This window comes from Ranitomeya imitator, chromosome 5 (assembly GCF_032444005.1).
Source record: "Ranitomeya imitator isolate aRanImi1 chromosome 5, aRanImi1.pri, whole genome shotgun sequence".
Lineage (NCBI taxonomy): Eukaryota > Metazoa > Chordata > Amphibia > Anura > Dendrobatidae > Ranitomeya > Ranitomeya imitator.
In genome coordinates this window covers 231406491-231433566 of record NC_091286.1, presented here as the reverse complement: position 1 = coordinate 231433566, position 27076 = coordinate 231406491, and positions in this window count along the sequence as shown.

Genomic DNA, 27076 nt, shown 5'->3' with positions numbered 1-27076 from the left:
GGCTTGCTAGGACGGCAGGAGACACAGGACTGACTTAGGACGGCAGGAGACAGGACTGGCTAGGACGGCAGGAAACACAGGACTAGCTGATGAGATATTAGACTCAGGCTGCACTCAGATGACACCCGAGTGCAGTCCAATTGTGAGTGAGATGAAGGAACAGGTAGGGATATATAGTTTGGAGGAACACGTAGGGACCTGTTCACACACGAGAGGAGTGAAAGACTGCAGATAGGAATGGAAAAGCAGCAAGCGGTAGCGTAGCGACAAAAGCTGAGCAGAGCCACAAAGAATGTGGAGAGAAGCTGCAGCAAGAGATACTGCAGAAGCTAAGCAAAGTGGAACCGCAAGGATTGCGGAGAGGAACTGCAGCAAGAGGTTTCTGCAGCAACGGGAGCGGAGCAGAGTAAGACGGAGCAGAACCGCAGAAGTGCGGAGCAGCGGTAAAGCCACCAAGATGCAGAGCAGGCAGAGCCGCAAGAGTGCGGAGTGTAAGCAGACTGAGAACACAAGGAAAGACACAGCAGGGAAGGAAGCCACAGACAAGGAGACCGAGATAAGACTAAGTATAGTCAAGGCAATGGAACAAGACACAAGGACAAAGACACAGGGACAAAGACACAGGGACCAGGATATTCTGCCTCCTGGAGGGCAGACAAAGAACAAGGCAAAAGCACAGAGAAAAGCCTCCAGAGAGGGAGTAACATAGAGCTAGACCTGGCAAACTCAGAAGCAAAACACTAACTGAGCAAACACATTGCACAGGCCCAGACCACAGGGTGGAGCTGCCCTATATACAGGAGGCCTCTTGGCAATTGGCCAGAAGCACCTTAGGGAGGTGCACATAGTCTCAATAAGAATCCGGAGTGGCTGGCGCCGCCCCCCGATGCACACGGCCAGGAAGTGTACACAGAGCAGGCCGCCATGAAGCACATGGCATGGAACCAGCAGCAGACAGATCTTACAGCATGGCACTGGGTGAGTGAGTAGATGTAGCAGGCAGGTGGGGAATGGAAGGCCATGCAGTGATGCTGACAGGGTTGTTACAGTACCCCCTCCTTTACGCCCCCTCTTCTTCAAACCCGCTAAAGTGATCCATAGAAGAAGAAAGAAACCACTCACAGTCCAAGTCATAACATCTTTAGAGTAGGATAAGGCAAACGGGTCACCAGGAATCTCAGAAGACAAAGACTCTTTGTGCCCAACAGGGTTAGCTTCATCAAAGGACTGGACCATTTCCTCTGGGTAGACAAGAAGCAGGGACTTGGATGCTACTGGATTGATATCTTCACCAGCCGGCCAATTAGAAGCCGAAGGAACACACACAGGATACATCTTCTGCCCGATATCCAGAGACTAGAGTTGAGCGACCTTGACCTTTTTAGAGTCGAGCCGGGTTTCGCGAAACCCGACTATCTCAAAAGTCGGGTCGAGTGAAATCGGCCGATTATGACGTAAAGTCGGGATCGACCGAAACACGAAACCCAATGCAAGTCAATGGGGCAGCATAGTCGGCAGTGAGTGGGGGCCAGGAAAACACCTAGAGTGCCCATTTTAATGTCAAAACCATCCATTCTTCTTAATGAAGCTTGTCAAGCGTAATTTACCTTATAATAATTGGAAGGCATTTGAAATTGGGGTTCATTTGGCTAAAGTTGTGGTGGGTAGGGCTGGTTCAAGTAATTAGTGGGCCCAGGAAATCTGGACCACGTCACGGCAGTGGAGCAGGGAGAGGTAAGTATTTCAACTTTGCAAGTGCTGTGAACCTGAGCAAGCAGGGGGGGCCCACTCGTTGGCATTGGCACTGGCACAGGGCCCCTCAAAGTACAGCGGTGTGTTTGCACGGCGGGGGCGCCTCCCACCGGCAGCAACACTTTTGCGTACTATGAGAGGCCCTGTGCCAGTGACGTCGCCAACTAGTATTCCTCCCCCCACCTGATGAAGGAACCTGCACTTTCATCTGCACCTTCCTGTTTGTCCCCGTGTAAGGTGGTATGGTATGCGGGAAGGGGGACCTGACTTTCAGCAGGGTCACAATCTTGCAGTGTAGCGTGCACGGGAAATGTTGCGTTATGGGTCAATGTACCAGCAGACTCATCTATCACTGGCTGGGCAATGGGCAGGATGAGGAGGAAACACAGATATAGGCCCAAAGAATAAAGTGGGCTAAATGCAGTTCAAAATTGGTAACACAGGACTAACCAGGGGGCATTCCAGTGGAGGACAACTGGAATAAGAGGCTGACACAGAGAGTAGGCCCAAATCAGTAAGTAGTCGAAATGCAGTTCAAAATTGGCAACAGTAGTAAACAAGCGGCACAGCTTTGTTCAGTGGAGGAGAACAGCAAGGAGTGGCAGACACCGATAGTAGGCCCCAACCCATCTAGTAGGCCAAATGCAGTCTAACATTAACAACTACTTAACGAGCGCCTGAAAACGGAATTTCAGGACAGGAAACCAGCAGAACAGCAAGGAGTGGCAGACACCGATAGTAGGCCCCAAACCAACTAGTACGCCAAATGCAGTTGTTCCGTTTAACCACAATTTAATGAGAGCCTGAAGATAGAAGTTCAGGAAAGGCAACCTGGAGAACACCTTGGAGTGGAACACACCATCTCTCTACACCCCATACCCAATTTTTAGGTCTAATGCAGCGTAGTTTCCAACAACTACTAAACGAGAGCATGATGATCGAAGCATTGGTGAGGAAACCTGGGGAACACCTTGGAGTGGAACACACCATCTCTCTACACCCCATACCCAATTTGTAGGCCTAATGCAGCGTAGTTTCCAACAACTACTAAACGAGAGCCGGAAGATCGAAGCTCAGGAAAGGCAACCTGGGGAACACCTTGGAGTGGAACACACCATCTCTCTACACCCCATACCCAATTTGTAGGCCCAATGCAGCGTAGTTTCCAACAACTACTAAACGAGAGCATGATGATCGAAGCATTGGCGAGGAAACCTGGGGAACACCTTGGAGTGGAACACACCATCTCTCTACACCCCATACCCAATTTGTAGGCCTAATGCAGCGTAGTTTCCAACAACTACTAAACGAGAGCATGATGATCGAAGCATTGGCGAGGAAACCTGGGGAACACCTTGGAGTGGAACACACCATCTCTCTACACCCCATACCCAATTTGTAGGCCTAATGCAGCGTAGTTTCCAACAACTACTAAACGAGAGCATGATGATCGAAGCATTGGCGAGGAAACCTGGGGAACACCTTGGAGTGGAACACACCATCTCTCTACAGTGGAACACACCATCTCTCTACACCCCATACCCAATTTGTAGGCCTAATGCAGCGTAGTTTCCAACAACTACTAAACGAGAGCCGGAAGATCGAAGCTCAGGAAAGGCAACCTGGAGAACACCTTGGAGTGGAACACACCATCTCTCTACACCCCATACCCAATTTGTAGGCCTAATGCAGCGTAGTTTCCAACAACTACTAAACGAGAGCCGGAAGATCGAAGCTCAGGAAAGGCAACCTGGGGAACACCTTGGAGTGGAACACACCATCTCTCTACACCCCATACCCAATTTGTAGGCCCAATGCAGCGTAGTTTCCAACAACTACTAAACGAGAGCATGATGATCGAAGCATTGGCGAGGAAACCTGGGGAACACCTTGGAGTGGAACACACCATCTCTCTACACCCCATACCCAATTTGTAGGCCTAATGCAGCGTAGTTTCCAACAACTACTAAACGATAGCATGATGATCGAAGCATTGACGAGGAAACCTGGGGAACACCTTGGAGTGGAACACACCATCTCTCTACACCCCATACCCAATTTGTAGGCCTAATGCAGCGTAGTTTCCAACAACTACTAAACGAGAGCATGATGATCGAAGCATTGGCGAGGAAACCTGGAGAACACCTTGGAGTGGAACACACCATCTCTCTACAGTGGAACACACCATCTCTCTACACCCCATACCCAATTTGTAGGCCTAATGCAGCGTAGTTTCCAACAACTACTAAACGAGAGCCGGAAGATCGAAGCTCAGGAAAGGCAACCTGGAGAACACCTTGGAGTGGAACACACCATCTCTCTACACCCCATACCCAATTTGTAGGCCTAATGCAGCGTAGTTTCCAACAACTACTAAACGAGAGCCGGAAGATCGAAGCTCAGGAAAGGCAACCTGGGGAACACCTTGGAGTGGAACACACCATCTCTCTACACCCCATACCCAATTTGTAGGCCCAATGCAGCGTAGTTTCCAACAACTACTAAACGAGAGCATGATGATCGAAGCTCAGGAAAGGCAACCTGGGGAACACCTTGGAGTGTAACAAACCCTCTCTCTACACCACGGAAGGGCTGATTCTTAGGAAGGAAGGCTGTCGGAAAGAAGCAGGGCGCGTCCGAGGGTGATTATATTCTTATTAGGTATATACTCACCCTCGGACGCGCCCTGCTTCTTTATTTGTAATGAATGTTTATTTGCAATGTGGTTTTGACTTACTCTATTTTTTTGGTAAATAATGATTTTATTATTTTCATTGTTTTGCATCTTCTTGGCAATAATATAAAGAAGACGCGACAGGACAACACTCGGTGGATGCCATATCTGTGTTTAAAATTGAAAAAACCTTTCAGTTAACTACTTGCAGGAGAAAGTTATTGTAGCTGGTGGCCAATTTTAGTACTGTACCAGATTTTTGTTGTATGTGTTTGTTTTTAATGTTAAAATGTCTGCATTTGATATCTCTCCAGTATTTTCTTTTTTATAAGCAAAATACTTATTTTTATATTTTCTGATGTTGGTTCCAGGGGTACACGGGCAGCAGTGGTGTGGTCAGTGGAGGCCTAGTGGAAGGAGTGACCGCAGACAGGCATCGAAGGCCTAAAATAATAACACATGGCTGTAGGCAATTTTAAATTGGTTCCAGGGGTACACGGGCAGCAGTGGTGTGGTCAGTGGAGGCCTAGTGGAAGGAGTGACCGCAGACAGGCATCGAAGGCCTAAAATAATAACACATGGCTGTAGGCAATTTTAAATTGGTTCCAGGGGTACACGGGCAGCAGTGGTGTGGTCAGTGGAGGCCTAGTGGAAGGAGTGACCGCAGACAGGCATCGAAGGCCTAAAATAATAACACATGGCTGTAGGCAATTTTAAATTGGTTCCAGGGGTACACGGGCAGCAGTGGTGTGGTCAGTGGAGGCCTAGTGGAAGGAGTGACCGCAGACAGGCATCGAAGGCCTAAAATAATAACACATGGCTGTAGGCAATTTTAAATTGGTTACAGGGGTACACGGGCAGCAGTGGTGTGGTCAGTGGAGGCCTAGTGGAAGGAGTGACCACAGACAGGCATCGAAGGCCTAACATAACAAAAATGTCAATACAATGGTATTGTCAGTGGCAGGCATTGAAGGATGTCAGCGCATAGACTAAACATTGGTGGAGCTGTGAGATAATTTTGCAAGTGGTAGAGCACTGTTTGAGCTGGGAGGGGGGGGAACTGTCTTGTGGCCGGCGGTACAGGCCCAGGGCCCCTCATATTACAACGGTGTGTCTGACGTTGGGTGCGCACCACCACCGCCAGAGACACTTTATTGTACTAGGAGGGACCCAGTGGCAGTGCCGTCGACCAAAAGCGGGCACACCCACCTCTTCAGACAAACTGCACTCTCACGGGTGCTGTCGCCAAGTGTCGATACCACGGCCCCGTGTGGGGAGTTTGGCCATTTAGTGAGGTGTAAACATGTCGTATGCTGGACAATCAGGTGCAGAAAATTACGAGATTGGAAAAGGCATTCAGAATAGTCCACAGGCAAGACCTTTTCATAGGAAAGCTAGGTGTCAGCCGGGCAAGGTGGGGCAAAAGATTTCGAAATCCAGTTGTGGTTCATTTTAATGAAGGTTAGATCATCTACATTTTGGGTAGCCAGACGAGTCCTTTTTTCTGTTAGTATTGAACCTGCAGCACTGAATATTCTTTCTGATAGGACACTAGCTGCCGGGCAAGCAAGCTCCTGCAATGCATATTCTGCCAATTCTGGCCAGGTGTCTAATTTTGATGACCAGTAATCAAATGGGAATGACGGTTGAGGGAGAACATCGATAAGGGATGAAAAATAGTTTGTAACCATACTGGACAAATGTTGTCTCCTGTCACTTTGAATTGATGCTGCAGTACCTGTCCTGTCTGCGGTCATAGCAAAATCACTCCACAACCTGGTCAGAAAACCCCTCTGGCCAACGCCACTTCTGATTTCTCCCCCTCTAACTCCTCTGGTCTGCTGGCCCCTGCAGCTCGTGTGAGAACGATCACGGGCGCTGTGTGCAGGGAATGCCAGAAGCAAACGGTCAACAAGAGTTGATTGTTTGGTTGCTAATATTAGTTCCAAGTTCTCATGTGGCATTATATTTTGCAATTTGCCTTTATAGCGAGGATCAAGGAGGCAGGCCAACCAGTAATCGTCATCATTCATCATTTTAGTTATGCGTGTGTCCCTTTTGAGGATACGTAAGGCATAATCCGCCATGTGGGCCAAAGTTCCAGTTCTCAAATTTGCGGTTGTGCTTGGTTGAGGGGCAGCTTCAGGCAAATCCACGTCACTTGTGTCCCTCCAAAAACCAGAACCCGGCCTTGCCGCGCCACCAATTTCCAGTGGCCCCGGAAAAGCTTCCTCATTAAAAATATAATCATCCCCATCATCCTCCTCGTCCTCCTCTTCGCCCGCTAACTCGTCCTGTACACTGCCCTGGCCAGACAATGGCTGACTGTCATCAAGGCTTTCCTCTTCCTCAGCTGCAGACGCCTGATCCTTTATGTGCGTCAAACTTTGCATCAGCAGACGCATTAGGGGGATGCTCATGCTTATTATGGCGTTGTCTGCACTAACCAGCCGTGTGCATTCCTCAAAACACTGAAGGACTTGACACATGTCTTGAATCTTCGACCACTGCACACCTGACAACTCCATGTCTGCCATCCTACTGCCTGCCCGTGGATGTGTATCTTCCCACAAAAACATAACAGCCCGCCTCTGTTCGCACAGTCTCTGAAGCATGTGCAGTGTTGAGTTCCACCTTGTTGCAACGTCTATGATTAGGCGATGCTGGGGAAGGTTCAAAGAACGCTGATAGGTCTGCATACGGCTGGAGTGTACGGGCGAACGGCGGATATGTGAGCAAAGTCCACGCACTTTGAGGAGCAGGTCGGATAACCCCGGATAACTTTTCAGGAAGCACTGCGCCACCAGGTTTAAGGTGTGAGCCAGGCAAGGAATGTGTTTCAGTTGGGAAAGGGAGATGGCAGCCATGAAATTCCTTCCGTTATCACTCACTACCTTGCCTGCCTCAAGATCTACAGTGCCCAGCCACGACTGCGTTTCTTTCTGCAAGAACTCGGACAGAACTTCCGCGGTGTGTCTGTTGTCGCCCAAACACTTCATAGCCAATACAGCCTGCTGACGTTTGCCAGTAGCTGCCCCATAATGGGAGACCTGGTGTGCAACAGTGGCAGCTGCGGATGGAGTGGTTGTGCGACTGCGGTCTGTGGACGAGCTCTCGCTTCTGCAGGAGGACGAAGAGGAGGAGGAGGGGGTGCGAACGGCTACAGCCAATTGTTTCCTAGACCGTGGGCTAGGCAGAACTGTCCCAAACTTGCTGTCCCCTGTGGACCCTGCATCCACCACATTTACCCAGTGTGCCGTGATGGACACGTAACGTCCCTGGCCATGCCTACTGGTCCATGCATCTGTTGTCAGGTGCACCTTTGTGCTCACAGATTGCCTGAGTGCATGGACGATGCGCTCTTTAACATGCTGGTGGAGGGCTGGGATGGCTTTTCTGGAAAAAAAGTGTCGACTGGGTAGCTCGTAGCGTGGTACAGCGTAGTCCATCAGGGCTTTGAAAGCTTCGCTTTCAACTAACCGGTAGGGCATCATCTCTAACGAGATTAGTCTAGCTATGTGTGCGTTCAAACCCTGTGTACGCGGATGCGAGGCTAAGTACTTCCTTTTTCTAACCATAGTCTCATGTAGGGTGAGCTGGACTGGAGAGCTGGAGATCGTGGAACTAGCGGGGGTGCCGGTGGACATGGCAGACTGAGAGACGGTGGGAGATGGTATTGTTGCCGCCGGTGCCCTAGATGCAGTGTTTCCTACTACGAAACTGGTGATTCCCTGACCCTGACTGCTTTGGCCTGGCAAAGAAACCTGCACAGATACTGCAGGTGGTGCGGAAAATGGTGGCCCTACACTGCCGGAAGGGATGTTGCGTTGCTGACTAGCTTCATTGGCCGAGGGTGCTACAACCTTAAGGGACGTTTGGTAGTTAGTCCAGGCTTGCAAATGCATGGTGGTTAAATGTCTATGCATGCAACTTGTATTGAGACTTTTCAGATTCTGTCCTCTGCTTAAGGTAGTTGAACATTTTTGACAGATGACTTTGCGCTGATCAATTGGATGTTGTTTAAAAAAATGCCAGACTGCACTCTTTCTAGCATCGGATACCTTTTCAGGCATTGCAGACTGAGCTTTAACCGGATGGCCACGCTGTCCTCCAACAGGTTTTGGCTTTGCCACGCGTTTTGGGCAAGATACGGGCCCGGCAGATGGAACCTGTTGCGATGTTGATGCCTGCTGCGGCCCCTCCTCCTCCGCTTCAGAACTGCTGCCGCCTGCACCCTGTTCCCCCAATGGCTGCCAATCGGGGTCAAGAACTGGGTCATCTATTACCTCTTCTTGTAGCTCGTGTGCAAGTTCGTCTGTGTCACCGTGTCGGTCGGTGGTATAGCGTTCGTGATGGGGCAACATAGTCTCATCAGGGTCTGATTCTTGATCATTACCCTGCGAGGGCAATGTTGTGGTCTGAGTCAAAGGACCAGCATAGTAGTCTGGCTGTGGCTGTGCATCAGTGCACTCCATGTCAGATTCAACTTGTAATGGGCATGGACTGTTAACTGCTTCACTTTCTAAGCCAGGGACGGTATGTGTAAAGAGCTCCATGGAGTAACCCGTTGTGTCGCCTGCTGCATTCTTCTCTGTTGTTGTTTTTGCTGAAGAGGACAAGGAAGCGACTTGTCCCTGACCGTGAACATCCACTAACGACGCGCTGCTTTGACATTTACCAGTTTCACGAGAGGAGGCAAAAGAGCTAGAGGCTGAGTCAGCAAGATAAGCCAAAACTTGCTCTTGCTGCTCCGGCTTTAAAAGCGGTTTTAGTACTCCCAGAAAAGGGAGCGTTCGAGGCCTTGTGTAGCCTGACGACGAACCTGGCTCCACAGCTCCAGACTTAGGTGCAATATTTTTTTTCCCACGACCAGCTGATGCTCCACCACTACCACTACCCTCATTACCAGCTGACAATGAACGCCCCCGGCCACGACCTCTTCCACCATACTTCCTCATTGTTTTAAAAACGTAAACAAACTAACGGTATTTGTTGCTGTCACACAAATTACACGGTGAGCTATAACTTCAGTATGATTTAGCTACCCCTTTACAGGTGAGTGAGACCACAACGAAAATCAGGCACAATGTTACACACTCTGTTGTTGGTGGCAACAAATGAGAGAGATGCCACACACGCAGGACTGTCACTGAAGCACAAATGTAAATATTAATCTCCCACTGATTTGATTTTTTTTTTTTTGTCAGGGAGACTTTAGGAAAAAAAAATAATAGAATAAAATGATTTTTTCAGGAAGAATTTAGAAACCAAATAAAATAAAATGATTTTTTCAGGGAGAATTTAGAAAACAAAGAAAACAAAAAAAGGCTTTCTATGGCCCACTGAGTGAGAGATGACGCACACAGGAGTCAGGAGTGGCACACAAGCCCAGAGGCCAATATTTATCTCCCACCGATTGATGTAGTGATTTTTTCAGGTAGATTTTGGAACCCAAATCAAGCTAAAAAAATAATAGGCTTTCTATGGCCCACAATTGGAGAGAGAGAGAGAGATGGCACACCCAGGAGTCAAGACTGGCACACAAGCAGAAAGGGCAATATTAATCTCCCACTGATTTGATTTTTTTTTTTTTGTCAGGGAGACTTTAGGAAAAAAAAATAATAGAATAAAATGATTTTTTCAGGAAGAATTTAGAAGCCAAATAAAATAAAATGATTTTTTCAGGAAGAATTTAGAAACCAAATAAAATAAAATGATTTTTTCAGGGAGAATTTAGAAAACAAAGAAAACAAAAAAAGGCTTTCTATGGCCCACTGAGTGAGAGATGACGCACACAGGAGTCAGGAGTGGCACACAAGCCCAGAGGCCAATATTTATCTCCCACTGATTGATGTAGTGATTTTTTCAGGTAGATTTTGGAACCCAAATCAAGCTAAAAAAATAATAGGCTTTCTATGGCCCACTATCTGAGAGACAGAGAGAGATGGCACGCTTAGGACTGGCACACAAGCCCAAAGCCAATATTAATCTCCCTTTTTTTTTTAAGGGAGAATTTATAAAACCAAAAAAAAAAAAATAAATAGGCTTTCTATGGCCCACTATTTGTGAGAGAGATGGCACGCTCAGGACTGGCACACAAGCCCAGAGGCCAATATTAATCTCCCACTTTTTTTTTTTTGGTTCCAGGGAAAATTTATAAACCCAATAAAAAAATAAATAAATAGGCTTTCTATGGCCCACTATCAGAGAGAGAGATGGCACGCTTAGGACTGGCACACAAGCCCAAAGGCCAATATTAATCTCCCACTGATTGATTTATTGATTTTTTCAGGTAGAATTTAGAACCCAAATAAAGCAAAAAAATAAATAGGCTTTCTATGGCCCACTGACTGAGAGATGATGCACACAGGAGTCAGGAGTGGCACACAAGCCCTGAGGCCAATATTTTTCTCCCACTGATTGATGTAGTGATTTTTTCAGGTAGATTTTAGAACCCAAATCAAGCAAAAAATGGGTATTATTACCTACCGATAATTCGGTTTCCAGGAGTCCATCCTGACAGCACATTGGAGGACGTCCTCCTCCTCCTTGCAGGGACAGGAAACACAACACGAGAGGTTAAAAGGTCCCACTCCACCCCCTTTTCCTCAGTGTTTTGACAAGTACCACACCATGGATAGATATACTTTTGAAAACTTTATTTGACCAAACATATTACAGCATATGAACTGGCATGCATAGGGGGGGAAATAACGGTGCTGTCAGGATGGACTCCTGGAAACCGAATTATCGGTAGGTAATAATACCCATTTTCCAGGACGTCCCCCTGACAGCACATTGGAGAATACCAAAGAAAACTACGTTTAGGGTGGGACAACTGCTTGGAGAACTTTCCTCCCATAAGACGTCTGCTGAGCTGCTACTACGTCTAGCTTATAGTGCTTACAGAACGTGTTTACTCTGGCCCAAGTTGCTGCCTTGCAAATCTGATCTAGTGACGCTCCTGCTCGCTCAGCCCATGATGCTAAAACAGCCCTAGTAGAGTGAGCTTTAATCCCTGTTGGGCACGCTATCCCTTCTGATGCGTAGGCTTTTGAAATTATAGTAGTAATCCATCTAGCTATAGACGCCTTGGAAGCTTTTTTACCTTTATTCTTACCTCCAAATAGGATAAAAAGATTAGAATCCTTCCTCCAGGAGCTAGTGGCCTCTAGATAGTTTAATACTGCCTGCCTAACATCCAGGGAGTGTAAAGCCTGTTCTTTTTCATTAGAAGGGTTCTCACAAAAGGAAGGTAAAATTATTTCCTGATCTCGATTTTTTGCTGAAGCTATTTTTGGGATAAAAGCTGGGTCTAATTTTAGGATTATATGATCCTCTCTGACTTGAAGATATGGATCCTTAATTGATAGAGCCTGAATTTCCCCTACGCGTTTAGCTGTTGTAATCGCTACTAGGAAGGCCGTCTTCCAGGTACGAACTGAAATAGGCATGTCCTCCTCTAGAGAATAGGGATCTTTACATAGAGCCCTAAGGACTAAATTTAAGTCCCATGTGGGAGCTAGCTGTCTCAAGGTAGGCCGTAATCTTTGGATAGCCCTCACAAATCTGATTATCCAGGGGTGGGAAGCTAATGGATAATCCAGAAAAGTACTAAGGGCCGAGATCTGGACTTTAATTGTACCTGGCCTGAGCCCCAAGTCAAAGCCTGCCTGTAAGAATTTTAAGACTCTAGGAACATCTAAGACCCCCGGAATCACAGCTGACCCGCCACTTCCCATACAAAATTTTTTCCAGATTTTGTGGTAGATGGCTGAGGTGACAGGCTTCCTACTAGCCTGGATGGTTGTAATTACTTCATCTGAAAGACCTCTGGATTTCAAGATGTCCCTCTCAGGATCCATGCTGATAGATGCAGTCTCTCCGAGTTTTGGTGTAAAACAGGCCCTTGATGAATTATATCCTTCCATAACGGGAGTATGATAGGGTCTTCCGTTGCCATGGCCCCCAACAATGGGAACCAACTTCTCTTTGGCCAGAATGGTACAATCGTCAGCACTGTTGCCTGGTCTTCCTGAATCTTCCTGAGCACTACTGGAATTAGTGCTATTGGTGGAAATGCGTAAGACAGAGGTTCGCTCCATGCTTGACTTAAGGCGTCGACTGCTTCCGGCATGTCTAGAGGGTTGAGGGAATAAAATCTGGGAACCTTTGAATTTTTCCTTGTGGCGAATAAATCTATCCTGGGCGTTCCCCAACGGTGGCAAAGAATTTGGAACATTTCTTGACTTAGTTCCCATTCGGTTGGAGAAACTTTCTTTCTGCTTAGATAGTCGGCTAGTATGTTCTGTGACCCTTCTAGATGCACTGCTGTTATAGATAAGACAACGTCTTCTGCCCAGGCAAATATTCTCTGCGCTAGACCTTGAAGCGCTTTGTGTTTGGAACCTCCCTGATGCCTCAAAAAGGATACCGCTGTTACATTGTCGGATAGGATTTTTACATGTTTGTCCTTTAGCCGTGAACGGTTTCTTCTGAGAGCTTCCCAGACTGCGTATAATTCTCTGTAATTTGACGACATCTGACTGATCTCCTCGGGCCACTTGTCCTGAAAGAATTTTCCTTCCAGGTGCGCTCCCCATCCCCACTGACTTGCATCTGAGGTGATTATCACACAAGGGGTTGATATCCAAGGGATGCCCTTTTTTAGATTGTAGTCCTGGATCCACCATCGTAGTGATCTTCTTGTCTTCATTGATAGCTCTAGCCTCTTGTCTAATGTGGAACGACGTCGATCCCATACCATGAGTATCTGTTCTTGTAAAGGCCTTGAGTGAGCCTGAGCCCATCTGACACACGGAATGCATGCTGTCATCTTCCCCAAGACTTTCATAGCTGCTCTTATCGTCACTGGACTTCTTTGGAATTCTAAGATCATCTTTTTTAAAGAGGTTCGTTTGTCCCTTGGTAAGAAGGACTGCCTGGTTGTAGAATCCAAGAGTACTCCTAGAAATATCTTCTGGGATTCTGGCTTTAAATGTGACTTTTTCCTGTTGACCACCCATCCTATTTCCTCTAATACTGCTATGACCCGATCTCTGTGTTGTAGCAGAATGGCCCTTGATCGTGCCACAACCAGAAAATCGTCCAAGTATGGAATTATTGTTATTCCTTGGTTTCTTAAGAAAGCCACCACCTCTGCTACCAATTTGGTGAAAATTCTTGGGGCGGATGCTAGACCGAAAGGGAGGCATTGAAATTGGAAGTGGCAGGTCATGTCCGAGAGACTTACTGAGAATCTCAGAAGCTCCTGAGAAGAGAGATGTATCGGGACCTGATAATACGCACTCTTCAGATCGAGAGTGCACATTACCGAATCTTTGTTTATAAGATGAATGATGGACCTGATCGACTCCATTCTGAACCGTTTGTATTTGACGAAAACGTTCAGAGGTTTTAAATTTATTATTGTACGGGATTCCCCTGACGGTTTTGGAATAGAAAAAAGAGAGGAATAGTGACCTGCACCTATTTCTGGAGTAGGAACCCGAACTATAACCCCGGAGTCGAACAGATTTTGTAGGTCTAGAAACATAGGGGAATCTTTGGCTAACATTGTTGGTAAGATACACCTTTGAGGTACGCGGGATGTTAACTCTATTCTGTAACCTTCTGAGATTATCTTGAGGACATAATCGTTGTCTGAGATCTGACTCCATTGTTTGAGGAAGAAACTTAATCTCCCGCCTATCCCTATGGCGTCATTGTTTCCTTGGTCTATAGCCAGAACCGAACAAGGAATTCCTACCCTTTCTATTCTGAGCGTAGGAACTCCTAAAAGATCCTCTACCTGATCTCCATTGTTCTCTATACTCTGGAAATCTGCGGGGGGGAGGGGGAGGGGGAAGAGGCCTCCTCCGAAAAGGCTGAAACTTCTTGGGTTTATCCTCGGGAAACCCTCTTTTACTATCAGCTGCTGACTCTATGATGTCATCTAAAGCCTGACCAAATATTCTGGAACCTGAAAATGGAATGGCGCATAATTTATTTTTGGATGCATTATCCCCCGACCAAGATCTAAGCCAAATAGCCCTTCGTGTTGCATTGGACAAGGAGCTATTCCTAGCCGCAAATCTCACAGATTCAGCTGATGTATCTGCCATAAAGGCCGTGGCTGATTTAATGATAGGCAGAGAAGCAATTATATCCGCCCGTGAAGTCTTATTAATTAAATGTTCTTCCAGCTGTTCCATCCACAGGAACATGGATCTCGCTACAGAAGTAGCTGCGATGTTGGTTTTTATTAAAGCTGCTGAAGTCTCCCAGGCTCGACGTAAAAGGATATCCGCCTTGCGATCCATTGCATCCTTAAGACTAGATGAATCTTCGAAAGGTATGGATGTTTTCTTTGCCACCTTGGCTAAAGGGACATCTACCTTCGGAATCTCTTCCCATGTCTTGATCTCTTCTGAATCAAACGGAAGACGGTTTTTAAACTCTCTGGACATCACCAATCTTCGTTCCGCATCTTTCCATTCTTGCGAGATCATCTTACGTATGTGTTCACTCACCGGGAACACCGTCCGTTCCTGATATGTGAGCCCTCCGAACATCTGATCTTGTCTAGATCTCGGCTGTGGATCTTCTTTCACCTGCATAGTACGTCTGACCGCCTGGACCAGTTCTTCTGTTTCTTCAACTGGAAAGTAGTACCTCTTCCCTTCTTGTTCTTCTACTGGCAGTTCTCCTTCTTCTTGATCAGAACCTCTATATTCTGATTCCGCCTCCGACGAACCATCCTGAACCTCCTGTTCTGGATCTTTCCTTGGTCTTTTACGAGCCGGGCCCGGACTGTACACTTCCCGTTGTGACATTGAAGCTAAGGAATTCTGGACCTCCTCCCGGATTATATTCCTCATTTCGGACAACATTGATGGTTGTTCTTCTCTGACAATTTTCTTAATACAAGAGCTGCACAGATCCTTCTTGTATGTTTCTGACAGTTTTGTGTTACAAAGAGAGCACCTCTTAGATTTAGTCAATACCTTGCCAGACTTTTTAGACTGAGGGAGGGGAGCTTGACTGGCCTCTTTATCCTAAATGTAAGAATAAGGACAAGAACGGCTCAGTGTGTGCAGGCGTATATTTGAGTACTCTGCGCATTGCGCACTTACCCCTATCTCCTCATTCCTGTTCTCCATATCTTCTGTGGAGAAATACTACTATAAGTACATGATCTCATATGATCCCATATGTATAAAAGGGATATAGCAGCGTCTGCTGCACTCACCCTTGGTCTCCGGCATGTCTGCAGCAGACTGCTCGCACGTCTGTCCTGCAGCAAATATTCTCCAGGGATTCACTCCGGCGCTCTCCTACCACCAGAGGAAGCGCTGGATAACCATCTGCGAGTGCCCTGAGCCTTGCGCCCTTAAAGCTGCATACTTCCGCGTTCCACCAGGTGGAACGCACGCCGAGATGGCCCCGTCCCCGGATGTGACGTCACCTTACCTGCGCCTGACACCGGACGTACTGCACTCGGCCTAACAATCCTACTTCCGCGTTCCACTCAGTGGAACGCACGCTGCTGCCGCTGGCGCCGGACCTCTTGCGGCGCCTCTTCTCCTGACGCCCGAACCGAGAGCCCCCCACCGGGAGGAAGCGGTTCGACCCAGGAGCTCGTCCGCTCGACTGGTCTTTTGGCAGAGGGACTCCCCACCGGGAAGTTTCTGCCTGGGGCTTAATGATGCGGGGAAAGGATATTGGCGTTAGCCGCACGATCCCCCGAGCCCTCCGGACTGGTGAGTCTTCCCGCTTGTATAGCGCTGTATCCTCTCGTGTGTCCCTCCATGCAGGGACAGGAAAAACACTGAGGAAAAGGGGGTGGAGTGGGACCTTTTAACCTCTCGTGTTGTGTTTCCTGTCCCTGCAAGGAGGAGGAGGACGTCCTCCAATGTGCTGTCAGGGGGACGTCCTGGAAAAATAAATAGGCTTTCTATGGCCCACTGAGTGAGAGATGACACAGACAGGGATGGCACTCTAGCAGAAATGTCAATCTTAATCTCCCACAAAAAAACAAAAAAAAAACAGGGAGTGTCCTTCAATTACTATCTCCCTGCAGTAATCTCAGCCAGGTATGGCAGGCAGCAATAAGGAGTGGACTGATGCACAAATTAAATAAAAAGTGTGTACAAACAAAAAAGATAGCTGTGCAGAAAGGAAGGAACAAGAGGATTTGTGCTTTGAAAAAAGCAGTTGGTTTGCACAGCGGCGTACACACAGCAATGCAGCTATCAGGGAGCCTTCTAGGGCAGCCCAATGAGCTACAGCGCTGAGGGGAAAAAAAAAAAAATGTAGCTTCCACTGTCCCTGCACACTGAAGGTGGTGTTGGGCAGTGGAAATCGCTACAGCACAAGCGGTTTGGTGGTTAATGGACCCTGCCTAACGCTATCCCTGCTTCTGACGAAGCGGCAGCAACCTCTCCCTAAGCTCAGATCAGCAGCAGTAACATGGCGGTCGGCGGGAACTCCCCTTTATAGCCCCTGTGACGCCGCAGACAGCAAGCCAATCACTGCAATGCCCTTCTCTAAGATGGTGGGGACCAGGACCTATGTCATCACGCTGCCCACACTCTGCGTTTACCTTCATTGGCTGAGAAATGGCGCTTTTCGCGTCATTGAAACGCGACTTTGGCGCGAAAGTCGCGTACCGCATGGCCGACCCCGCACAGGGGTCGGATCGGGTTTCATGAAACCCGACTTTGCCAAAAGTCGTCGACTTTTGAAAATGAACGACCAGTTTCGCTCAACCCTACCAGAGACAAATTTACAGGTAGCAGAGATGTCTTGAAATCTTCACCAGCCGGCCACATGGAAGCCGAGGGAACACTCACAGGATACACCTTCTGCCCGATATCCAGAGACGAACTTTCAGGTAGCTGAAATGTTCCAGAGTACTGAACACAGGAAAATTCACTGGAGCAGAGGGTGGAGAATAATAACTCCACCGGATCAGGAAAAAACTGAGAGGAGAAAACTTCTGTTTTGGAATCTTCACCAACCGGCCATATGGACGATGAAGGCACCCACATAGGAACCATTTTTTGCCGATTATGCAGAAAAAAACATCCAAGAGGCGGAGGAATTTCCACGAACAGGTTACAGGTATAGTCATTAGAGTAGTGAGGAGAGATTGACACCACTTTCCAATCTTTGGTAACATCAGCACTCCTTGACTCGATGACTAACGGGTTCTTGGTATAGTCACTGGAGACGTGTGGAGAGATAATCACCGCTTCCCCATCTTGGGTGACATCAACACACCTTGACTCGACGACTAGCAGATTACTGGTATAGTCACAAGAGACGTGTGGAGAAATAGTCACCGCTTCCTCATCTTGGGTGACATCAACACACCTTGACTCGACGACTAGCAGACCAGCTGAAGAAGAAGACAACACAGTTGACTGTCCTTGATGCATGGGAACCAGACACCTCTCATGACTGGGTAAATTCAAACGAAGTATTTTGCAGGAACTCTTGACCAGAGCGGGTGGTAGAGTTCCAGGCTCAGAATGACCCATGGGCATAACAGACAGCATACGGTAGATAAACTTCTTCGTGTATAAGGCTCCAACCTGGAGCTGTAGTTGTCCTTGCAGGACTAGACTGCTCTTGAGTAGGGCTTGACCAACTTCAGACAACGCCCTTACCGGGTTCTGGAGCTGTATGACAGAGACCACACACCGACTCCGAATGGTTGGCGACTTTACCGCACCAAAGCTCCCGGAAAACAGAGACACAGTCTTTGATTTTAACGGAGAGGAGGTACTCTCACCTAGGGCAGCCTCTCCTGCTGGCCCAGGGTTTTGGAGTTTTAGATCTACAGGGCAGAGACCGTCTGGATGTTCCTTGCAACCGCAGCGATACCGCATTCCCTTCTTGCGGCTGGATTTGGGCTGCTGCTTTGCCAGCCCACTTTTATCAGCCTTCTGGGGTTTTGCTTGGGTAGCTGCTGGAACAGGTAGAGGAACAGGTGGGTCTTGGACGAACTCGGTCTGACGTGACGATTTCTTTGGGGGATTCGCTCGTCTAGACCGCCTCTGGGATCTGGTGAGGGAAGACTTTGCAGGAGCAGCAGGACGAGGCTTGTCAAAGACCCTACGGAAGGCCACCAGGAAGGCCCCAAGACTCATGACGATAGGATCCCCTGCTTCCCAGAGGGGAAAAATCCATAATGACGCATCTCCTGCTAGGTAGGACATGATGTAGGCCACCTTAATCTGGTCAGAGGGAAAACAAGCTGCATTCTGCAGGATGTAGCGCAAGCACTGTTCCAGGAAGCTTTGGCATTCTTCTGGATTCCCATAGAACCTAGGTGGGTCAGCTGGGTCGTGCTCCTCCTCATAGGCCCGAAGTTGATCGTAGAGAGCGTTAGAAATTATGATTGGGCCCGAGGCCTCCTCAATTGGAACGACACAGCGCGGAACAAATTCTTCAGCTTGCTCACACTGGTAGAAAGAAAGTTCATCATGCTCTGCGAGCGGTAGGACATGGGATACAGCGGAGGCCATGGCCTGTGCAAACTGTTACGCTCACGCCCTGACTGGTGGGCGTGAGCCCCGGGTTTTGTGGCCCCACTGTGCCACAAACCAGACTACCCTGGAAGGGGCGTGACTATAACAGCTGCCTGGGTTTTCACTGGAGCCTCTGATGGTGAGGACAGGCTTGTGCAGCAGGCAGCTGCCAGGTGCTACTCCAGGGTGGTGTCTGGCTGTGGCTGCTGATCCCACTTGGGAGACAGGAACACCAGGATTGGTGCGGGCATTAGGCAGGACTGGCAGAAGAGCACGGCTGGAACACAGACGAGTAGGCTGGCACGGCTGAGACAGGGCTGGCAGAGACACGGCAGAGAACACAGGGCTGGCAGAGACACGGCAGGGAACAGGACTGGCTAGGACAGCAGGAACACAGGACTGGAAGGCAGGGCAGGAACGGCAGGACTGGCAGGAACACAGGATTGGGAGGCACGGCAGAGAACACAGGACTGGTTGATGTGGTATATGAAGGAACAGGTAAGGGCCTGTTCACACTGGATGTGCAGGTACAGATATGTAGTTTGGAACACAGGGCTGGCAGAGACACGGCAGAGAACACAGGGCTTGCTAGGACGGCAGGAGACACAGGACTGACTTAGGACGGCAGGAGACAGGACTGGCTAGGACGGCAGGAAACACGGGACTAGCTGATGAGATATTAGAATCAGGCTGCACTCAGATGACACCCGAGTGCAGTCCAATTGTGAGTGAGATGAAGGAACAGGTAGGGATATATAGTTTGGAGGAACACGTAGGGACCTGTTCACACAGGAGAGGAGTGAAAGACTGCAGATAGGAATGGAAAAGCAGCAAGCGGTAGCGTAGCGACAAAAGCTGAGCAGAGCCACAAAGAATGTGGAGAGAAGCTGCAGCAAGAGATACTGCAGAAGCTAAGCAAAGTGGAACCGCAAGGATTGCGGAGAGGAACTGCAGCAAGAGGTTTCTGCAGCAACGGGAGCGGAGCAGAGTAAGACGGAGCAGAACCGCAGAAGTGCGGAGCAGCGGTAAAGCCACCAAGATGCAGAGCAGGCAGAGCCGCAAGAGTGCGGAGTGTAAGCAGACTGAGAACACAAGGAAAGACACAGCAGGGAAGGAAGCCACAGACAAGGAGACCGAGATAAGACTAAGTACAGACAAGGCAATGGAACAAGACACAAGGACAAAGACACAGGGACAAAGACACAGGGACCAGGATATTCTGCCTCCTGGAGGGCAGACAAAGAGCAAGGCAAAAGCACAGAGAAAAGCCTCTAGAGAGGGAGTAACATAGAGCTAGACCTGGCAAACTCAGAAGCAAAACACTAACTGAGCAAACACATTGCACAGGCCCAGACCACAGGGTGGAGCTGCCCTATATACAGGAGGCCTCTTGGCAATTGGCCAGAAGCACCTTAGGGAGGTGCACATAGTCTCAATAAGAATCCAGAGTGGCTGGCGCCGCCCCTCTATGCACACGGCCAGGAAGTGTACACAGAGCAGGCCGCCATGAAGCACATGGCATGGAACCAGCAGCAGACAGATCTTACAGCATGGCACTGGGTGAGTGAGTAGATGTAGCAGGCAGGTGGGGAATGGAAGGCCATGCAGTGATGCCGACAGGGTTGTTACACACACCAGGACAGTCCGAAGGCTCAACCTGCCCTGAAGAGAAACGAGGATGGAAACCAGAATTACAGAAAAAAGGCGAAACCAAAGTAGCCGAGCTGGCCCGATTATTAAGGGCGAACTCAGCCAAAGGCAAGAAGGACACCCAATCATCCTGATCAGCAGAAACAAAGCATCTCAGATATGTTTCCAAAGTCTGATTAGTTCGTTCGGTTTGGCCATTTGTCTGAGGATGGAAAGCCGAAGAAAAAGATAAATCAATGCCCATCTTAGCACAAAAGGACCGCCAAAACCTCAAAACAAACTGGGAACCTCTGTCCGAGACGATGTTCTCCGGAATGCCATGCAAACGAACCACATGCTGGAAAAACAATGGCACCAAATCAGAGGAGGAAGGCAATTTAGACAAGGGTACCAAATGGACCATCCTCGAGAAGCGATCACAAACCACCCAAATGACCGACATCCTTTGAGAGACAGGGAGATCTGAAATAAAATCCATGGAAATATGCGTCGAGGGCCTCTTCGGGACCGGCAAGGACAAAAGCAACCCACTGGCACGAGAACAGCAGGGCTTAGCCCGAGCACAAGTCCCACAGGACTGCATAAAAGAACGCACATCCCGTGACAAAGAAGGCCACCAAAAGGATCTAGCCACCAAATCTCTGGTACCAAAGATTCCAGAATGACCAGCCAACACCGAACAATGAACCTCAGAGATAACTCTACTAGTCCATCTATCAGGGACAGTTTCTCCGTTGGACAACGGTCAGGTCTATCAGCCTGAAACTTCTGCAGCACCCGCCGCAAATCAGGGGAGATGGCAGACAAAATTACCCCCTCTTTGAGAATACCCGCCGGCTCAGGAACACCCGGAGAGTCAGGCACAAAACTCCTTGACAGGGCATCAGCCTTCACATTCTTAGAGCCTGGAAGGTACGAAACCACAAAATGAAAACGGGAGAAAAACAGCAACCATCGAGCCTGTCTAGGATTCAACCGTTTGGCAGACTCGAGAGAAGTCAAATTCTTGTGATCCGTCAAGACCACCACGCGATGCTTGGCTCCTTCAAGCCAATGTCGCCACTCCTCGAATGCCCACTTCATGGCCAACAACTCTCGATTGCCAACATCATAATTGCGCTCAGCAGGCAAGAATTTTCTAGAAAAGAAGGCACATGGTTTCATCACCGAGCCATCAGAACTTCTTTGCGACAAAACAGCCCCTGCTCCAATCTCAGAAGCATCAACCTCGACCTGAAACGGGAGAGAAACATCTGGCTGGCACAACACAGGGGCAGAAGAAAAACGACGCTTCAACTCCTGAAAAGCCTCTACAGCCGCAGAGGACCAATTGACCACATCAGCACCTTTCTTGGTAAAATCAGTCAACGGTTTAGCAACACTAGAAAAATTAGCGATGAAGCGACGGTAAAAATTAGCAAAGCCCAGGAACTACTGCAGGCTCTTCACAGATATCGGCTGAGTCCAATCATAAATGGCCTGAACTTTAACAGGGTCCATCTCGATAGTAGAAGGGGAAAAAATGAACCCCAATAATGAAACCTTCTGAACCCCAAAGAGACATTTCGACCCCTTCACAAACAAGGAATTCGCACGAAGGACCTGGAACACCATTCTGACCTGCTTCACATGAGACTCCCAATCATCTGAAAAGACCAAAATATCATCCAAATATACAATCATGAATCTATCCAGGTACTCTCGGAAGTTGTCATGCATAAAGGACTGAAACACAGATGGAGCATTAGAAAGCCCGAATGGCATAACTAGGTACTCAAAATGGCCCTCGGGCGTATTAAATGCTGTTTTCCATTCATCGCCCTGTTTAATTCGCACCAGATTATACGCCCCTCGAAGATCTATCTTGGTGAACCAACTAGCCCCCTTAATCCGAGCAAACAAATCAGACAGCAGCGGCAAAGGGTACTGAAATTTGACTGTGATCTTATTAAGAAGGCGGTAATCAATACAAGGTCTCAAAGAGCCATCCTTCTTGGCCACAAAAAAGAACCCTGCTCCCAACGGTGATGACGACGGGCGAATATGACCCTTCTTCAAGGATTCCTTTATATAACTCCGCATAGCGGCGTGCTCTGGCACAGATAAATTAAACAGACGGCCCTTAGGAAACTTACTACCAGGAATCAAATTAATAGCACAATCGCAATCCCTATGAGGAGGTAAGGCACCGGATTTGGGCTCTTCAAATACATACCGGTAATCTGACAAAAACTCAGGGACTTCAGAAGGGGTGGAAGGCAAAATTGACAGCAAAGGAACATCACCATGTACCCCCTGAAAACCCCAGCCGGACACAGACATAGATTTCCAATCCAATACTGGATTATGGACCTGTAGCCATGGCAACCCCAAAACGACCACATCATGCAGATTATGCAACACCAAAAAGCGAATATCCTCCTGATGTGCAGGAGCCATGCACATGGTCAATAGAGTCCAGTACTGAGGCTTATTCTTGGCCAAAGGCGTAGCATCAATTCCTCCCAATGGAATAGGATACTGCAAGGGCTCCAAGAAAAAACCACAGCGCCTGGCAAACTCCAAGTCCATCAAATTCAGGGCAGCGCCTGAATCCACAAATGCCATAACAGAATAGGACGACAGAGAGCAAATCAGAGTAACGGACAAAAGAAATTTAGACTGTACCGTACCAATGGTAGCAGACCTAGCGAACCGCTTAGTGCACTTAGGACAATCGGAGATAGCATGAGTGGAATCACCACAGTAAAAACACAGCCCATTCCGACGTCTGTGTTCTTGCCGTTCAGCTCTGGTCAAAGTCCTATCACATTGCATAGGCTCAGGCCTATGCTCAGAGAATACCGCCAAATGGTGCACAGCTTTGCGCTCACGCAAGCGCCGATCGATCTGAATGGCCAAGAACATAGACTCATTCAGACCAGCAGGCGTGGGAAATCCCACCATGACATCCTTAAGGGCTTCAGAGAGACCCTTTCTGAAAATTGCTGCCAGGGCACACTCATTCCACTGAGTAAGCACAGACCACTTTCTAAACTTCTGACAGTACACCTCCGCTTCATCCTGACCCTGACACAAAGCCAGCAAGATTTTCTTTGCCTGATCCACTGAATTTGGTTCATCATAAAGCAATCCAAGCGCCAGAAAAAACGCATCTACATCACGCAATGCAGGATCTCCTGGCGCAAGGGAAAATGCCCAGTCCTGAGGGTCACCACGCAACAAAGAAATAATGATTTTTACTTGTTGAACGGGGTCACCAGAGGTGCGGGGTTTCAAAGCTAGAAACAGTTTACAATTATTTTTGAAATTCAGGAACTTAGATCTATCCCCAGAAAACAAATCAGGAATTGGAATTCTAGGCTCTAACATCGGATTCTGAACCACAAAACCTTGAATGTTTTGTACCCTTGCAGAGAGATGATCCACACAAGAGGACAGACCTTGAATGTCCATATCTACAACTGTGTCCTGAACCACCCAGAGATTAAGGGGAAAAGAAAGACAAAACACACTGCAAAGAAAAAAAAAATGGTCTCAGAACTTCTCTTATCCCTCTATTGAGATGCATTAATACTTTTGGCCAGCTGTACTGTTATGGACCTGGTAGTTAGGAGCACCCGGAACGACCTGCTGGTTAAACTCACACAGGACAAGCTCTGGGAAGTGGGAGCTCTGCTGACCGCAACCCCTAATCCTATCACACAACTAGAAATAGCCGTGGAGCGTACCTAACTCGACCTAGACGCCTCTTCACAGCCTAAGAGCTAACTAGCCCTAAAGATAGAAAATAAAGCCTACCTTGTCTCAGAGAAATTCCCCAAAGGAAAATGCAGCCCCCCACATATAGCCCCCCACATATATTGACTGTGAGTTAAGATGAAAGTCACAAACACAGAAATGAAACAGGTTTCAGCAAAGGGAGGCCAGACTTACTAAACAGACTGAGGATAGGAAAGGTATCTTTGCGGTAAGCACAAAAAACTAAAAAAAGACCATGCAGAGTGTGCAAAAAGACCTCCGCACCGACTGACGGTGCGGAGGTCCCACTCTGCATCCCAGAGCTTCCAGCTAGCAAGGCAAAATCATGATAACCAGCTGGACAAGGAAATAATGAACAAATAGTTAACTAGCAGGGACTTAGCTTCTGCTGGAGTAGACAGGTCACCAGAAAGATCCAAGAGCGAACTGAACCAGTACAAGAACATTGACAGCTGGCATGGAGTAACGATCTGAGTGGAGTTAAATAGAGCAGCCAGCTACAGAATAAACTACGTCACCTGTGGAAGGAACCTCAGAAGCAGCAGCACCACTTACAACCACCAGAGGGAGTCCATGGACAGAACTCGCCGAAGTATCATTCATGACCACAGGAGGGAGTTCGATAACAGAATTCACAACAGTAGATGTCATAATGGTTGCCATGGCGACGATGATGTCATAAAGGTTGCCTCGACCAATCAGCGACGAGCACAGTCTGCCGCAAATTCTGGAATCATCATTGTCCATATACTACGGGGACATGCATATTCTAGGATACCCGATGCGTTAGAATCGGGCCACAATCTAGTACGGTATAATGGCCGCACATGATGCTCCATACGGTATAATGGCCGCACATGATGCTCCATACTGTATAATGGCCGCACATGATGCTCCACACTGTATAATGGCCACACATGATGCTCCATACTGTATATTGACCGCACATGATGCTCTATACTGTATAATGACCGCACATGATGCTCCATACTGTATAATGGCCGCACATGATGCTTCATACTGTATAATGACCGCACATGATGGTCCATACTGTATAATGACTGCACATGATGCTCCACACTGTATAATGACCGCACATGATGCTCTATAATGTATAATGGCCGCACATGATGCTCCATACTGTATAATGACCGCACATGATGCTCCATACTGTATATTGGCCGCACATGATACTTCGTACCATATAATGGCCACACATAGCTACTCGTACACACGCGGCTGTGCTCTGTACACTTTGCACACACGGCTCCGATCCGTACACACGTGCTCCGCTCCATACACCTCGTACACATTCAGCTTTGCTCCGTACACTGTTATGAATAGGTAATTCAGAACCACAATGGACCTTGAAGTTCAGAGCACACAAAGTGACCTGACAATAACCAAAAACATAGGACGAGCTCTGAGACGTGGGAACTCTGCTGACCGCAATCCCTAATCCTATCACACCACACTAGAGGTAGCCGTGGATTGCGCCTAACGCTCCCTATGCAACTCGGCACAGCCTGAGAAACTAGCTAGGCCTGAAGATAGAAAAATAAGCCTACCTTGCCTCAGAGAAATTCCCCAAAGGAAAAGGCAGCCCCCCACATATAATGACTGTGAGTTAAGATGAAAATACAAACACAGATGAAACAGATTTAGCAAAGTGAGGCCCGACTAACTGAATAGACCGAGGATAGGAAAGATAGCTTTGCGGTCAACACAAAAACCTACAAACAACCACACAGAGGGGCAAAAAGACCCTCCGCACCGACTAACGGTACGGAGGTGCTCCCTCTGCGTCTCAGAGCTTCCAGCAAGCAAGAAAAACCAATATCGCAAGCTGGACAGAAAATAAAGCAAACAAAAGTAACACCAGCAGAACTTAGCTAAAGCTGGGCAGACAGGCCACAGGAACGATCCAGGAGGATGCAAGACCAATACTAGACCATTGACTGGAGGCCAGGATCAAAGCACTAGGTGGAGTTAAATAAAGTAGCACCTAATGACTTCACCTCATCACCTGAGGAAGGAAACTCAGAAGCCGCAGTACCACTTGTGACCACAGGAGGGAGCTCGACCACAGAATTCACAACAGTACCCCCCCCTTGAGGAGGGGTCACCGAACCCTCACCAAAGCCCCCAAGCCGACCAGGATGAGCCATATGAAAGGCACGAACAAGATCGGCAGCATGGACATCAGAGGCAAAGACCCAGGAATTATCTTCCTGACCATAACCCTTCCACTTAACCAGATACTGGAGTTTCCGTCTCGAAACACGAGAATCCAAAATCTTCTCCACTATATACTCCAACTCCCCCTCCACCAAAACCGGGGCAGGAGGATCAACAGATGGAACCATAGGTGCCACACATCTCCGCAACAACGACCTATGGAATACGTTATGGATGGAAAAAGAGTCTGGAAGGGTCAAACGAAAAGACACAGGATTAAGAACCTCAGAAATCCTATACGGACCAATGAAACGAGGCTTAAACTTAGGAGAGGAAACCTTCATAGGAATATAACGAGATGACAACCAAACCAAATCCCCAACACGAAGTCGGGGACCCACACAGCGTCTGCGATTAGCGAAACGTTGAGCCTTCTCCTGGGACAAGGTCAAATTGTCCACTACATGAGTCCAAATCCGCTGCAACCTGTCCACCACAGTATCCACACCAGGACAGTCCGAAG